This window comes from Molothrus ater, chromosome 1 (assembly GCF_012460135.2).
Source record: "Molothrus ater isolate BHLD 08-10-18 breed brown headed cowbird chromosome 1, BPBGC_Mater_1.1, whole genome shotgun sequence".
Classification (NCBI taxonomy): Eukaryota; Metazoa; Chordata; class Aves; order Passeriformes; family Icteridae; genus Molothrus; species Molothrus ater.
Genome location: NC_050478.2, coordinates 25,291,446 through 25,308,527, shown reverse-complemented (window position 1 = coordinate 25,308,527; position 17,082 = coordinate 25,291,446). Strand labels below are relative to the sequence as shown.

Here is a 17,082-nt window from a genome sequence, read left to right as displayed (position 1 = left end):
TACACCTCAGAGCCCTTTGGATTAGGTAAAGTTTTTGCATCCTTTTAGTTCTGCAGTTTGGCAACAGAGAGAGAGCTCCTGTTTCTGTGCAAAAAAATATGCAAATGCATTTTAAGGCTCCTGACAGAAACCCTGAGGGTTTGGCATCTCTTTCAAGCTGTTTGTCAGATATCAATGAATGGCTTTCTAAAAATTCATTCCCTTACTGTCAGGGAAGCTAACTAGCTTTTCCCCTGATTTGAGCAGCAGTGGTTTAGTGCCTGGCCCCTCTTTTACAATGCTCCAGTCAGGGTGATCAAATCCTATTATAACTTTGCTCTATTTTTAACAAAATAGATTTACATACAACAAAGAGGATGTATTAAATTTCCTTCAAAGAATGTTGCCAGAGCTCAGTTATAGACTTTCATCCTGAATATATTACAGTCATGTCTGAGCCCCCCAGACAGCTTACCAACCTGCAGACTGGCTATTTACAATTTTAGCACAAACTGAACACCAAGGGTGTGTAACCACCTTTCTTAGATGCCAGCAAGCTGGTAGAAAGCAAGGAGGCAAATGTACTTATCACTCTGCTTGGCATTAACCATGGAGTTAACACTGTTCATTCCTGGGAGCAAATTTCTAGTAAGTGCTATTCTGAGTGCCAAAAGGCAGCCCACACCAAGAGAGATAAAGCAAACAGTAAAAGAGATTTACTTTTAACATTCTCTGTGGTGCAGAATGACAGCCCAAGGCTTATGCACAGCCTAATCTCCAGCCTGGGAGAATGCACTGGTCAGAGGAATCACTAAGGAGCACATTTTGTACTGAAGCAATTAAATCCCCTGTGTGGGAGAAGGAACACAGAGGAATAAACACACTGAATGTTGAGTAAGTGTAGAAATAATTATCATAGCAGGAGACAACAGCCTGGGGCTCGCCTGTTCAAGGGAGATGCATAATCTCAGATCTTAGATAAATTTTTACTTGTCTGGCTGATTTTATTGTCATGGTTTTAAAAAGGGAGAGAGTCCTTCCACTGCAGAAGAGCTTACCACACATGCTAGCAGAGGTTCTTGTTATCAGGACCTTGCACAGAGAGCACCTGCCTGAATACTCAGAGAAAATTCTCCTTCCTTTGAGATAGTTGGCTCCTCATGGCATACCTTTTAATGAAATGGAGTGCTCCATTTCAAGATGTCAGTTTTCCTCATGTGCATTAAACATGCCTCAGAGTCCCCTCTTAGGCTTGGAAACACAGTTAATTCGACTTACACACCAGACCCAGCACGATGGCAGCTCCCCAGGCCTGTGCACACGCAGCATTGGCTTCCAGGGATTGCTTTCTGGGGCTTTACCATCTTCTGGCTTAGCTCACAGCATCCTGGGTGCCCACAGTGTACATGCAGAGCTATCCCCACCACCAGTACATCCAAAGAGTCTGGGTATCCTAGGATGTGAGTCCACTTTTTCTAAAGCAAATGTTTAAAAGCAGCTAAGATCAAGCATGCCCCAAAGTCACCAATTCCTCTTTAATGATGATAAAGGGCCCCGGGAGATCTACATTAAGTTCTGAAATCTCCATTGTAAATATCTCAGACAGGGTGAGAAGAATCCTGTCCTTACAACCCTCCCAGCAGATCCTTTTAGCTTGTCATTGCATGAAACAAGATATTTGAAAGACAATTTACATTAATCTTAAAATAATAATGGTGTTTGCACAAACTTCTCTGCTGCACACAAAATATACCAAACTCCTCCACTAAGCTCATCCCACATGTAGTAACATCTCACAACCATCTCATTTGTGGTAGCAGTAAGAATGTAAATGTGCAAAGAACAGCATTTTATCCTCGACTGGACTAAGAGCCATGCAAGTACTTTTAGAGGCACAAGCCAGTTTTACTACAGCTTTGTAAGCTACAAGGTCTTTATCAATGATCAATAGCACAATATTTGAGCAATATTTTTCTAATATATTTTATTTTCTTCACTTAACAGCAGAAACAGTCACAGGTATCTAATAAGTTTTTCTTGAATTTTAGTACCAATAAGTTGATACTTGTTAGAGTAATAAAACCCGAAGAACAGGTACAAAGAGTTGCAAGATGTGTACGTAGACTAAATATAGGAAAAAATAAGCCCAAAATGCCCAATATATATCAAATAAAATGAAAAGACAATTACAATAGAGCACTTTTAAGTAGAAAAAGTAAATATATAAGATCTCCCTCCTCTTCCAGCCTGTTCTTTGTATTTGCTAGGATAGCTTTTTGCCTGCATGCTTTTGCCAAGCTCATCTAAAAAGGAATCCAAGTTTCCAAATCTGGTAGCACATAAAAAAGCCTACAGATTTTACTGCTTTCTGGTGTTTGCAGGATTTTCACATGCTGTTCATTCAGCGAGCTTCACTAGAGTAAAAATTTTCCAAAAGGAGCAGAAATTTTACCCTTCATGAGCCTGGAGGTCTTCCCTGGTTTGTGACTTCCTGTGCTGTCCTTTTTGTTATTATCTCTGCTGTAATTACCAAGGGGGTTCATTAAATACTGTTCCATATGGCATCAGTCATCCTATATAACTAATTATAAATAATTGATTCATTAATGAACTTCTCTGAAATAAATAGGCAGCATCTATCATTTAGAGATGCTGTACATTTATTATTCATATGCCTTCATAAATAGCCAGTTACTTGAGTCCAAAACTGCAAAGCATATTTGTGTGAAATGCAAAGGAAGTGCACAATAAAATATATTACTCAGTGGTTTTGGTTTTAAAGAATGGGTTTATAGAGTGGGAGCACTATTACTATTGAAACTCTGACACACAAAGTGTTCCACTGGAAAAAAAATATTCATTTCTATAATGTACTGTATTTATCTCTACTTGGTACAAATTAATATCTTTCCTACATTTAGAAATATTATATATTTTTACAATAGAAAAAATTCCAATGAGATTAATCTATGACTTCCACAACTGTAAAGTGTGCATGCAAAGTATGAAACTGTACAAAGCAGATAAACAGCTTTGGTCTGCAAGAAACCAGAGGGAGTTGCTTCCCTAGTATAAATGTATTATAATGCATCACATTCATTTGAAAATAATGTTTGAAACACACTTCAAGTGGGCAAGAGGGGATAGAAGCATCTCAACAGCAATTTTTAAATAAACATGAGTGCCTCTTTTCATCATGCATCAGAATTTGTACTTGACTTCAGTCGAATAACACAAATAATTTTGCTAAATGGGCATATCAATGTTTATGAAATCAAAACAACGAGCAAATATTTGCAGCTGCAAAAACTCAGCATTTGCAGTATTTAAAGGAATCTCCTGTGTGTGATGAATTCAGGAAAATGCTAAGTAAAATTGGAGAGACTAAGTATTTTTTCTACATAACCTTGAGGCAAAATAGTCAGGCTTTTTACACTGCATCTGTGTATTTATCTATAAATAAAAAGGGTTGTCAAGTGTTACATTTCAGGGAATGTACCATTTTTATCCTTCAGCTTCTGAACACTTCGAGCAGATGGGCAAAGGTCTTGTACCTTGTTCTGTAAAGGTTTACAAATCACAAGCAACCAGAGATTTGGTTCTGTGCTTCCTCCTGGTTGCTATGCAACAGGTCAGCACATCTCTAGCCTATTTATTTGGATGCTGACAGGGTATAAGATATGTACCCACAACTGCTCAGTTGCACATCCCCTACAATCTATTACCATTTAATCTTTTCACTCTTTTCTTCCATAACGGCCCTACTACAAAAACTCAGTTTCAGCAGAATTGTAGGGTCTCCACAAAGCCGCATGTGAGCAGAACTCTACCACTGCCCATTCTTCCAACACCAGGAATAGTGCCAATGAAGCAACACCTTCTTGTCATCCCTTTCTCTCATGCCCCTTTTTGAGACTCTCATATCTCTTAAATTTACCATGATCTTTTCAATTCCAACATGATGCCTCAGGTTTTAGCTCTCACTTTTTTTGATTCTGTGCTGCTTTAGTGCGTAGTTCTGAGCTTCATATGGTGGTAAGCTTGGTGGTAAGCTTGATGGTAAGCTCTCTTCACAGGGTATGTAGAGAAAACAATTCCTTCTCTAGCTGGGGACCAAGGAAAAATGATCCAAATCTCAGGTCCAAAAGCATAAACAACGACAGAGTGAAGAGAAAAACAAGAAAGATGGGACTTCATAACCTAAAGCTATAATTAGACAATTAACTCCAATATGCAAATGGACCAGAACTAATAGAAGTGTGAGACCTCATGACCTGTCATCCATTTTGTGACCATTTTGGGTTCATCTCGGGTGTAGCCCTGGCTGGGCTCTTGTACTGCCCAAGGTGGATCTATTGCAGCCTCCTAATAAATACCTACTTAATTCTTTAATTCCACCTAGGCTCTGTTGTAGGTCAGCCTTCACAAGGCATCAAAGAAACCTAGAGCCATGGAAGAGCCATCAAGGTTGAAGGGAAGAAGCTGCTGGCAACAACTCATTGAGTATGAGCAAGAACACACCACATTCCAGCAAGGAGCAGAATGAACTCAAGGACTCATATGAACATGTCACTCTAGCAAAACTGCTGCACATCTTGCACCAAATATGCTCCCTTTATATTGAATTCCACAGAACCAACTGCATATATCACCTCAAAGAAAACTGAATTTTAAATAGGTCTTCCAAATGTCTTGGACTTTTGCTCAGTAAGTATTAATGAGCACAGTTATAGCTGCACAATGATCTCAGATGTGCTTCTGTGAGATGGTCCTCAATGATGCAGCAGCCAATACTGATTTGTACTTCACAGGGATCTGACTGAGGAATTGTGCCCCAGTTACAAAGAGCAGATGTTTTTAACAAAGCAACCACATGCATGCTTGACAACATTTAGATCTTGTAGAACAGAAGATTCCTAAGCATTCTTGGTCACTGCCCTCTCTATCAGCTTCTGTCTCTGTTATCTTTTACTGTTTGGCTGCAATATTACCCAGGATTCCATATGTGGTTCTGTATATGGCTGGGAATGGACATAACAAAATTCTAATTTTTGTGACTCTACATTCCCCTCACATTAACTGGTCTCTCTCGTTGCACTGTGTTATTTTCTGTGAATTTCCCAGCTTGCTCTGGAGAGGAACTGCAGGATGAACAGATCAAGAGCAGCCCTTCTGAGAAGGACTTAGGGATGCTGCTGGATGAGAGGCTGGACATGACCAAGCCGTGAGCACTCACAGCACAGAAAGCCAAACCAAACTGGGCTGCACCAAAAGCAGCATGGCCAGCAGGGTGAGGGAGGGGATTCTGCCCCTCTGCTCTGCTCTGGTGAGACCCCACCTGCAGGGCTGCATCCAGCTCTGGGCCCCAGTAGTTTGGTTATTAGGAAGGACATGGACCTGTTGAAGTGAGTCCAGATGAGGCCACCAAGTTGACTAGAGAGATGGAGTACATCTCCTGTGAGGAAAGGCTGAGAGATTTGGATTTGTTCAGCCTGGAAAAGAGTGGACTTTGGGGTGACCTAATTGCAGTTTTCCTGTACCTGAAAGAAGCCTACAAGAAAGAGAGACTTTTTATAGCAGCTGGAAGTGACAGGACAAAGGGAAAGAGATTCAAACTGAAAAAGAGTAGGTTTAGATTGGCTATTAGGAAAAAAGCTTTTACTGTGAGGGTGGTGAGGCACTGGAACAGGTTGCCCAGAGAAGCTGTGGATGCACCATCCCTAGAAGTGTTTAAATGCCAGGTTGGATGGAGCTCTGAGTGAAAGGTGCCTCTATCCACTGAAGGGGCCTTTGAATTAGAAGATCTGAAAGGTCCCTTTCAACCTCAGCCATTCTATGATTCTGTGACCTAACAGGATAATTTAAAGGTGTTTTCTGACATTAAAACACAACCAAATGCAAGCTGTAAATCGGTAAGATTTTAGAGATGGATAATGTGAAAGAGGTAACAAGCTGCAGGTCACCTATCTCAAAAAATAAGAGCCTTGTATTTCATGTCTTTGATTTCAATTTCCTTTGTATGTATTTCTTATATAATGATCAGATGTCAATGATGTCTGCTTCTATCATTGATATGACCACTTCTTCAAAACCTATACAAAATATCTTGTTCATCATAACTGTACCAAAATGCCTCCCAGGGGTAAATTTAATGATTTACTGAAACTTAACATCGAATTTTGCTTCAGGTTGTCTGCTAGTCTCTCCTGAAGTGGACCAAAGACTCGTTTTCTTCATCCTGAAAATATTTCAGCCATTAAAACGTGTACTTTCATTCCACATTGGGGGGTAAAACTGACCCTTCTGACTTTTCCACCCTCCTCCTGAGATAATGTACCTAGTGGTACATGGCTGCAAAGTGATATTTAAAGCCATTTACCCAAACATGAAAAATGCATGCTCTAGTGTCTGCTTCTTAACCCAGTTATGAAAACTGCCAGAGAGACATCAAAGAGCAAGCTATGCTGCCATCACACAGGTTTTGCTGGAAGACTTACCCAGATACCGTTTCTTTCTTCTAACAAAATATGATGTGCTTTGCTGCTGATGTCTGTAAGGATGTAACTAGGTTAAAAATATCATATATTGATTTCAGCTCTGAAATCAAGACAGCTAAAGATTTAGAAAGCAGGGAAGAGCCCTGGCTGTAAGAAATATACAGAAAGTTCTCAAAAAGTAGAATAAGCAACACTATCATTCTCTTTGTACTTCCCAGGGCTTATCTGGCAGTACTAACAAAGCAAGATGAATGTTCAGAGCCTGCCTTAGCCAAATATCCCTGTTGATTGACAAAAGAGAAAAGAGGTATGTCCAGATAACAAGGCAATGTGATAAATGCAGATGCCTAACAGCATGATGTAAAGGACATTTGCATTCTTCTAATGCAAAGAATGTGAATATGACAGAGGATTAAGAATCAAGAAATCTATGCCTTCCATTTACCTTTTCTGTGGTTAAAGCATTCCACCCGAATAGAAGAAACATGTTTTGGGGGTTGTTTCTTTGTTTGTTTGTGGTTTGTTTGGGAGGGGGGGGGGGTTGGACATTTTTTGTCTTGAGAAGACTGAAACCCACATTCCTAGGGTGACTGTTGGCTAATGAGTGAGAAGGACTGGAGGAATGGAGATTGCATTCTTAATCATCGAAGCTATTTTCTATTAATTTCTTTTCTGCAAAGATTCACCGGACCAGAAGAAGCAGATGCGAGAGAGCGAACATTAATCCCTAACAGAGGCCCCTGGGTTCTAGTCTTTGTTTCAGGGTTAGTTTATATTATACACAGTGTTCTAGTCTTTGTTTCAGGGTTAGTTTATATTATACACAGTGACTGTTTAGTTTACAATACAATGCTGCATTTAGTATCTGGAGCCAAAGACTCCTGCTTCTTCCAGAGCATTTGAAGCAAGGTGGTGAAGAGTCCTTTCTATTTCTCCCACATGATCTGTTGCACTCAAAGTAACTTTAATACTTTAGACTTTTGTGAAGCAGCTTCAGCAGGAAAGACTGGAAAGGCACTTACTACGGAAGGCATATAGGTTGGTGGTCAGAGCACAGAGGAAGGCAAATATCTCTTTAAGCAAAAGTAAAAATTACCTGAGACTCCTTTAGTTTAGGTGAGGCCCATTAAAACCAGGAGCAGATGCTGTCAGCTACAGCTCAGCATGGAGCACACAGTCTGGCAGATGGGCTTGAGGAACTAGAGATGAACTAGATGGAGCAGGCTCAGAGAGACAGAGTGGACAAGTTGGCTGTTGAGTCTGGGGGCTCAAGGGTAAGAACACATCAGAAAAGGGCAAAAAAGGTAAAAAATTGAGTTTTTAGAGATTTCCTGTGCTTCAGGAGCCAGGTGAGAGCCAAGCTGATTTTGAGGACAGCAATTTTAGTTTCTGTTTCCATACCATTTTGTCAGTTTAGATGTAGCTGAGCTTCCCAGGCAACATAAGAACTTCCACTCTGGGGAATTCAAATATGCATCCCATTGAGATTTGGACACATTAAGATGTGGACATGCTCTGCATTTCAGGCACAGTCTCCTACAAAGGCAATGCTGGCTGCACATGAGCTCTTCTCTCCCCCCCCACACACATATCTCTCAAATACTCTGGCTTCCACTGAGAAGCTTGAAGCTCTGCAAAGTGGGCTTCCTGAGAGTAAAAGCAAACAAGGCCCTGTCCTAAACTGTGGGGCAATCACATCCCTGGAGCACACTGCAGGACACCTCCAGAAGCAAGCCTTAGTGCATGGCCCATTACACCAGGACCTTGGCTCCAGAATTTGAGACCAAGACATCAGTTAGAGACCACCAGTTCTCTTCAAATGAGGAAGGTGATATAGACAGTTTTGAAAAGTGTATCAACATTTACTAGTGGCTGTCAAAATACTGGACCATTGAAGGTCCACATGGCAACTAGAAATTATCTATGTCTGGCTATCAACCACATCAAACTGTTAAACTACAGATCATTGCAGTATCAGAAGAGAGAACCAGAGAGAACCAAGAAGTAATTGGGTAATAGTTAAAGTTAATCCTTTAGCAAAAGTGAACATTACATGACATGAGAAAGCACAGCAGTCTTATTGACATGTACACATATACAGAGTACCTCAAGAAAAATAACACAAAAAATGGGAGGCAACCAACTTTCATTATACTTACTCCTAATTCATCGCTTGATTTAGTGAGATCAGAAACTTTCTTGGGAAAAAATTAACCTTAATTAAACTTTACTGAATGAACGCTAAGGAGGCATGATCTCCATTTAAGGACTTCAAAATCCCCACTAGTATTAACTAATATCACTGCTACATTTTATTATAATTTTGTTCAAAAAGACTGATATGCCTGTCAATGTAGAAGTCTAGAGTTTTTTATTTCCCTGTCCCTGCAGTCACTGATAAGTAAACAATAAAACCCAATAAGTGTTATGTATATAAAGGCTGCTGTAAAAGATGTGGACAGCACCAATAGTAAGGCTGAAAAACAGAATTTTTTCCCTCTGAACCCTTAACAAACAGTATAATTTACTGTCATCTTTTGAATCCTATGCTTTAAGCATATGGGAAAAATCTTAAGGCTCTTTAATTTATAATTATCAGACAAAGTACTGAATTTGCACAAGCTGTTTTTAAAATATTTTCAGAGGCCCTTAAAGGCTGAGAAACTAGGCTTTCCTGCATTTTCTTGCTATTCAGCTTTCTGTGAAAAACAAAATATTGTGAGAAATAAAGGGACAGTTTTCCCATGGGCTCTTTCAGTACAAAGAGAGAATGGCATCACTGTTTTTTTTATTTTGTCTCCAGTACAATACCCTCCTATCCCATCAGCACAATTTTTCTTGTATTATTATTACTAGTGTGGAGATAGTGAAAGGCAAGAATACAACATTCACAGGCTTGCCAAGTGCAGCAGATTATGTACGTGAATAGCTAACTGCACACTCGGGGGTACGATTTAGGTCACATTTCTTGTTTCATTCCAAAAGGTTATAGATTTTTAAGCCATTCATTGTTTAATGCACAACGCAGTTTACAGTCACAAGCACATATAACCTGAACTATCTTTTCTCTGGTTTTTGCAGAAGTAATTTGTGTTCCTAGGCAATGAAGATTGGCAGAATTTGATAGTCTGTAACAAAGTGCTATAAGCGTGTGACAAAGCTCTATGAGCAGTTTGAGTGAAAAAGGACAAAGAATTAATTCATTTAGGGGCAAGGTAAGATCTGAAATAAATCAGAATTATGATACAAACCACCTTCTGGTTCAGCAATTGCTTAAAATGTAACTAGAAACAAACTGATTAAAGAAACAACAATGTCATATGACTTTGAATAGTGAGATTAATGAAAATGGCAAATCTTTTATATTACTTAAAGAGAAGATAAACAGGTATTATGAAAGAAGTCACATGAGTTTAGATAGTCTCCCAACTTTGTGTTGTGAGAATCTGAGAAGAAATTCTTTTAAAAGCTCAGTGTCAGTGGAATAGTCTTTAAACCAGGACAGAGAGGTTCAAATATAAGAAAACATTAGAGACAGCCTGGGTTGGTCTGTTGTTTTGTTGTTTTTTGTTTGGTTGGTTTTTTCCCCTGTAACCCAGCTTTATTACATATTTTAATTTCTGGAAATATATAATAGCAATCATTTGAAATGTCTTTGCCCCAATTACCAAGTGACCTGGTAACCACTCTGATCCTAACAGTGCTGGCCTAATGTGCAAAACACGAAACAAGGGCATGCCTTGAATAGTAAGGATTTAATACAACTCTCTCTGCCCTTTAAAAGCTAAGATCTGTTTTAATGGGTACAAAATGGAAGGGGTGAATAGTTTAAGGCAAGAGAAATCCATATTTTCCCAGCATGTGGTCTCAGACCTCAATGGTTAACTTTCAATACTAACACAGCATAGTTTCCATACTAACATAGCATAGCTTTTTCTCTCAAATTCAGCCTGAAATTTTAGAATCAAGGAAGGCTTGATATAAAGTTACATAAATAGATAAGAAATAGATCCTCTATTATACTTACTTATATTTAATCATACTAGGCAGTTTTGTGTCTGCCTTACTATAACTCCCCATTGTTTGAACACAAAACACACTGCATCTTTCTGCTGGGCTGAAGTGAAAAATTAATAACTGAGGAGCAGGATTTGGAATTATTTGCCCCATATCACAGCTAGAGGGAGAAAAGACCAAGGAACTAATATAATTTCTATGCTAGGGAGAGAAAACAAAGGGGAGGGGAAGGGAAGGCCAGCAAGAAGGGAATGTGATGTTAAGACAAATATTGAGTAAAAAAGAAAAGGGTAAGCCTCAAAGAATGATAGCAAGAGGGAAAGGAAATGTGAAGAAAAAGATACCACTTCACAAACAAAAAGTTAGGTCCTTACAAGATTCCTTCTGTAATGGCTTTCTGCTGAGTGGCAATAAATGAGCCTTCTCCTTTAGCCAAATTATTGATTAATTATTCTAGGGCCAAGCAGGGACAGTCAGCCAGCATCTGGGGAACACACAGGGCAGAACTGCACTGCTCCAGAAGGGCTCCCAGGAGGTCTGTTCCTCAGGTTGATGTAACTTGTCTCTCCAGATCAGCTGATTCACATGCATGGGAGGTGTGTTAAACATAAAACATGTACTTATAGTGTACAATTAAGAGCCAAGAATCACAAGAGACATCTAAGCAGCTATTATTAATCAGGTAAGACAGACATCTGCACACAGGTCAATGCAGCAGTTAGACAGGGACTCATAAAAATTTTGTTAACTCAATGCAAAGCTCTCATTTCCTTCAAAAGTGTTTGGAGAAGTATCATGGCTTTCAAACAATGAGGGCAGCTGACTTCTGCCATCACTCTATAGGCTCTGTTCACCACCAGAGAAGTCAGAGAGGAACTCCCATTACTGTCAGCAGTGATAGGGCTGAGACCTCTGTCCCTAAACTTGAGCATGGAGTTCCAGAGTGCTGCCCACAAAAGGCTTCAAGAAACCATCACTCCTGCCCCATGCCTTCTCCATGCTGCACTGCACTCCCAGATACTCATCAGCATGCTTTTGCCTCAAAAGGTACAACAAAAAGTGCTGAAAATACACAGTAAAAAAAGAAGGGGTATAGTTTTAAGCTCAGGAGGAGTTGTTACATCACCTCTCAGATTATCAGAGGTGTCTTGTATCTGTAAGATCTAGTGGCTCACACATTAGTCTGCTTCACAGCTTCCTGCAGGTCCTGCCATCTGCCTGGAAGTAGCCATTTTCCCAGAAAAGTTGGCAAGATGATGTCATGTAAAATGAACAGTACTGGGGGAGCAAGCTCATGTATACTGTCTTATTCTGAGGCTTGCAGATGGCCAAGTGAACAACAGCTCCCAATGTCATCTCTAACTAAAAAGAGCTAGCATACTTTTAGATGGATTATTATCAAGTAGCAAAGGGACATATTGCATCAATCTGAGATTTAGACTGAGTCAGGGTCTTTTTGTTAAGCAGAATCATTCCTGCATTACCATTTCTGCCTGCTTACAAACAGCTGAGGGGAAGACCATTGCAGCCCCCACCTGAAATGCAAGCCCCCATATGGACATGTCCAAATGTGGACATGTATATGGACATGTAAATGTTTACTCACCTGCAGGACTTGTGTTATTCTGACAAACAGAAATAAAGCTGCACTGGCAAAAGCACAGTTTTACTAACACAAGTTGCATCTGTACTAAGGGCATTTTGCCATCATATTCCATCAGTATTTTGGCTGGAAAATGTCCCTTTTAAACACAGATTACATCTAGAGTCATTATGGTTTGTTTTATTTAAGGTTTTTAAAATAAAATTGGTAAGTATCAGATGAGTATTGCACTGAGACGTCATTATGTCTGACTATGGCTGCCTGAGACTTTGTCTCTGCAGATGTGAATTACCCTGTGCACCTCAGTGAGAATTTCAGTGTTACTTCCCTCCAACTTCTCTAAAAATTAAAGCCCAGGGAAACAACAAGGCAGATCATTCTGTTAACATCCCACCAAGCATCAACTCATTTTGGAACTAGGTGTTGATAACTCTGAAAGATTCCAAATTACTACTTTTGCTGCTGGTCAAACAAAGACAAAGAAGCTCAACAGGACACTTGAGGCATAGCCCAGGTTAACAAGCCTGAGTAGTCCTAGAGAGTAACCACAAATATGTTTAAAATCTCTGCAAGAAGTTTGAGGAACTGAAAGATACCACATGATTAACTGATTCACCAGCAGGAGTAAATAAAGCTTTCAAAAACAATACTGCCTTTCTATATCCTTATAGATATAGATTTTTTTTCTATTATGTTTTTTTCTATTTCAATCCCTTATCTTTTTCCCTTCCAGCCCATTTCACATCATTGTCCAATATCCTGCTATGGTGGTCCCTCCAACACAGCCCATCAGATGGAGCAACCAGCTCTACCTAGAATTCCCCCTCTCTCTTCTTGCATGCTGGAAATCAGAGGGAAGCAAGGAATGCTTTTTGAAACCTGTCTTACAAAAGAAAAGAAGACCAAGGGACTGAATCTGTTAATTTATTTGAAAATAAGGCAGGTAAGTTCTTGTTGCATGGTTTAGAGTGCCTACCCCGAAGACAGCTGCTAAAGAAAGGCTTTTGTCTATGGGAGGCATAACAGGAACCAGAAGCCTGAAGTTGGAAAAATACACTGAAAAAAACCCACATTTCAAGAATGAAAAAAATAACCACTGAAAGGCATCACAAAGGAGGGCAGCTCACTGCCCTTCCTTCTATAGAAAGAGCTGGAAGGTCAGCTTCTTAATTTAATATCTGCTGGGTACAAACTTCCAGTAATCACTGCATATGTAAGGTGGGGCTTATTGCTGCTCCTTTAAAGATTCCTCTCCTAAACTGTGGATAAGGCAGCACTACAGTTAGTGAATTTTTATGGTAGACTAATTAGAGGCAGAAGTGCTTAGAACTGAGAGAAATCTAGCCAATCTAATTCTAAACCTTTTGGATCTTCACATACCTGGCCTTCAGAAGTCCTGCTTAACAAGGAGGATGATGGTAAGACCCAATCTTCAAAACAGTCTGTTCACAGAGAAGGTACAGAAGGGACAACACATTTTGTATTTTTACAAACTATAAATGGATGATTTTGAGAAAAGAAAACAAAGCAGAGGATTCACTTGTGTCACAGTGAGACCTCCCATGGGGAGAAGACCCAGATGCAGCCCCAAGGTTTGTATTGAAGAAATCTATTCTTGCAGAAAAATGCTGCAGAGAAATTATAACAGGAATTTTATCTGCCCTCACTAAATATGGAGAATGTTACTAGAGATGCCATCTCAAATGAAAATAAAAACAACAACAACAAAAAAGACCTTAAAAGAGTCAGAATAGCAAACATGTAACCTTTTCACATTAACTTGGCAAGAACAAACGAGGCACTTCAACAAAGACCATTGGTAGTACCAGAAATTAAATTCCCCGATTGCTCTGATAACACCATCTATCAGGAGGACAAGCAGTCCTGGGACCTGGGACTTCCATTCTGAAACAGGTTTTGCAGTCCTGTGCTTCACGATATTTAGTGCAATTTCCAATGTTATTTAAAGTCCTCATGCAGACACGAAGCACTGACAAAACCCTGTATGTCAAGATAAATTTTCAGGTGCCAAGTCATGTGCCAACTTCATGTCAGGTCCTTCCATCTCATACCCTCTATATTAGCAGGCTAGATTGCTTGATCTGCCAGGATCCTTATGTTATACACATTTATGGCTCAAATCTGTACTTTCTGTCAATGGCAATATTGACAGAAAAACAAACTTTGTTCCAGTCCATAAAACAGGGGCTTTGTCTAGGAAATCTGGGGCCTTATGTTCTCTGCTGACCATGGGGGATTCCCAGGATGATGTAACTGCAATAACATCCTTTTGAAAATCCATTTCACTGGACTACCAGTGAAAAAGGCCTCTGGCTGACTCCCTCCTTCTCTCACCCTTTTAGGGAATGACCTTAAGATGGGGGAAAGATCTATTTACTGTCTGCTGTCGACCTGGACTTGAGAAAACCCACTACCGCTCACGCTGTGTGAAGAATTATAGATGAAAAACTTTTACCACCCCCTTTTGCTTTAAGCTGTTCGGCGCTCAGGCACCAGCTGGGAGCCTGCGGCCGCCACTCACAGCCGGGGCCGAGAGGCGCCCCAGGGACCGGAGCAGGTGCCGAGGCTGGCGAGGCTCGCTCACTGCAGCCCTCCCGCCGACGAGCCGCCAGGCCGCCAGAGCCCACCCGCAGCCGGGCATGCCCTCTCTCCCGGCCGGGATGCCCGCTCACCCGGCCGGGATGCCCGCTCGCCCGGCCGGGATGCCGCTCACCCAACCGGGGATGCCGCTCGCCCAACCGGGGATGCCCGCTCGCCCGGCCGGGCCGCCTGCCCGGGGAGCGCCTCCGGCGGCCGCACCAGGCTCCGGGCCGCTGCGCATCCCGCGGACCGACTCCCGCCCCGCTCCTCCGCCGCCAGCGCCGGGCCCAAGGGCAGCCCCCACTCGCCCCTCCGGTCCGGCCCCGCCGCGTCCCGGCCCCGCCGCCCCGCGGGTGCCTCACCTCCGCCGGCGCCCGGGAGATGCGGAGCGGCTCCGGCGCCTTGCAGCCCTCACCGAGCCCTCGCCGCCGGGGGAGCAGAGGGATGCCCCGCTGACTGAAGGGCTGCTACCAGTAGCTGCGCCCTGCCCTGACGTTCCGAGCCGAGCCGAGCCGAGCCGAGCCGCCCGCCGCTGCGGCAGGACCGCCGCCGCCGGCTGAATATGCTGTCTCACGGTGGACAGGCTCCTCCCGAGAGCTCCTGCTGCCGCTTTCCTCCTCCCGCCTCCTCCTCCTCCTCCTCCGCCCGCGCGCCCCCGGTAGAGACACCCCCGCCGCCGCCCGTGGGACCGGGGCGGGGCCGCGGGGAGCGCGGGGCAGGTGGCGGCGGCGGGGCCGGCTCAGGGGCCCCGCCCGGCCCCCCAGCAACTCCGGCCTGAAGTGCGCTCGCTCGGCTCCGCGATGTTCCCCTCGCTGTCACCCCTGCAGTGGCGCAGGGCTCGCCCCGGGAGCAGCCGAGGCGGCAGCTGCGCGGCTGCCCGGCTGTCAGCACAACACCGGCTTCACCGCCAGCCCCGCGACAGCTCCGGCGGCACCCTCCGCCACCTCACAGCATCCTGACAACATCGCATGGCAGCAGACGTCAGCCCCACCACAGCCGAGGTATCATCCCCACCACCATCCTCACGGCAGCAGCTGGCAGCCCCACAAAGGCTTAGCCATCACCCTCTAAGCTGCCTAGGATATCCCCCCAGGCCAGCCTCACCACCACCCCCACGGCAGCCTGCCCATCAGCCCCGTAGCAGCCTGGTCAACTGTCACGGCACCAGGCTCCTGCTTAGTCCTGTCCCTTTCTCGAAGAACAGGGAGAGCTCAAGAGCAGATGCTCTCATGGTTAAATAAGGACAAGACTGCCCAAAGGCAGAGGTTTTGTTTTGCCCCTGTTTCCTCATACCATTCGTGGGGACAGGTAGCAAACAGGAGGGCCAGACTTCCAGCATTGCCCCTGCTTCTCTCCACACACTGACATATCCATCTCCTGGGGGAGAGGTGCCAAGCAGAGCTGTGGGGGATAGTCTATGTTCCTGCCAAATAGCACCCACCTCCAGTGCAGATAACCCAGCTTTCTGCTCCCCTATTGCACACAGGTATGCTGCCCCAAACATGAGGAAAACATGTACCTTTTGGTACCATGGTTTGTTCTATAAAACCTGATGTTCTGGACGTACTGCTGTCCATCCCTCTGGTCCAAGAGGTACCCTCCAGAACCCCGTTCCTGGAGCCTCATCCCTTGTTTTCTTTTGGTGGGAAACACTAATTGCAGCCACTGTCATTCGAGGTCTAGGGTCTGTCCTGGGAAGAGTGAGGCCACTGAAAAGCCATAAAGGGTTCACATCACCTCCAGCTCCTGCCAGACCTAGATAGACTGCACCCAGCCAGGAGACAAAGAATCCTGAAGAGGAGCGAAAGCCTCCATTGCTGGTGCAGATACAGTAATGAAACAACAGTTTCTCAATTTAATTGGAATTGAATCAGGAAAGATTAATCTTTTCTCTCCTGTGAAGTCTTAAAGAGCAACATCTTCTGCTTCTGCAGGTTGGAGCATGTGGGGAAAATCCCTGTGGTTTTAAATGCACAATTTGAAAAGTTTTGAGTTTGGCACATTTAGATTGCAACTCTTTATTAAACCAAGGCCCTTTCAATATCAGACACCCAAAACTGAACTTCAGAAACTGATTTTTGCTTTTGAAAGTGTTGGAGTGTTGGCCTTAGCTTTAACATAAATGCCATAGGGTTTGTTTAGGTTCCTTTGAATTGCGTGTCACTTGCAAATTTCCTGCAAACTCAGCGTATTGCTTTAAATTATTCCTGACCTAAGAGGGCCTTGTAGTCATTTAATATTCCTGAAATGACAGATGAGACTGGTTCTCAATGGGGCCTGATGAGATCCTGCTATTGTTAAGATGCTGTCCTATCCATATAACCATGATGCCATGGTATCACACACATATCATGACAACACATTGTATGGTGATACCAGGCATAA

The 17,082-nt window shown here is 42.9% G+C and overlaps 1 protein-coding gene across 4 annotated transcripts in view; it reads right to left on the bottom strand.

Moving 5' to 3' along the window:
- DYNC1I1 (dynein cytoplasmic 1 intermediate chain 1) overlaps positions 1-15,408 on the bottom strand; it is a 186,495-nt gene extending 171,087 nt beyond the window's left edge. For 2 of the 4 annotated variants that reach the window (XM_036404674.2, XM_036404682.2), the window contains exon 1: positions 15,060-15,408. The gene's annotated coding sequence lies outside the window, so the exon portion shown is untranslated. The remainder of the gene's footprint in view (positions 1-15,059) is intronic. The other 2 variants (XM_036404698.2, XM_036404689.2) reach the window with 2 other exon arrangements.
- Between the last annotated feature and the right edge of the window lie 1,674 nt (positions 15,409-17,082).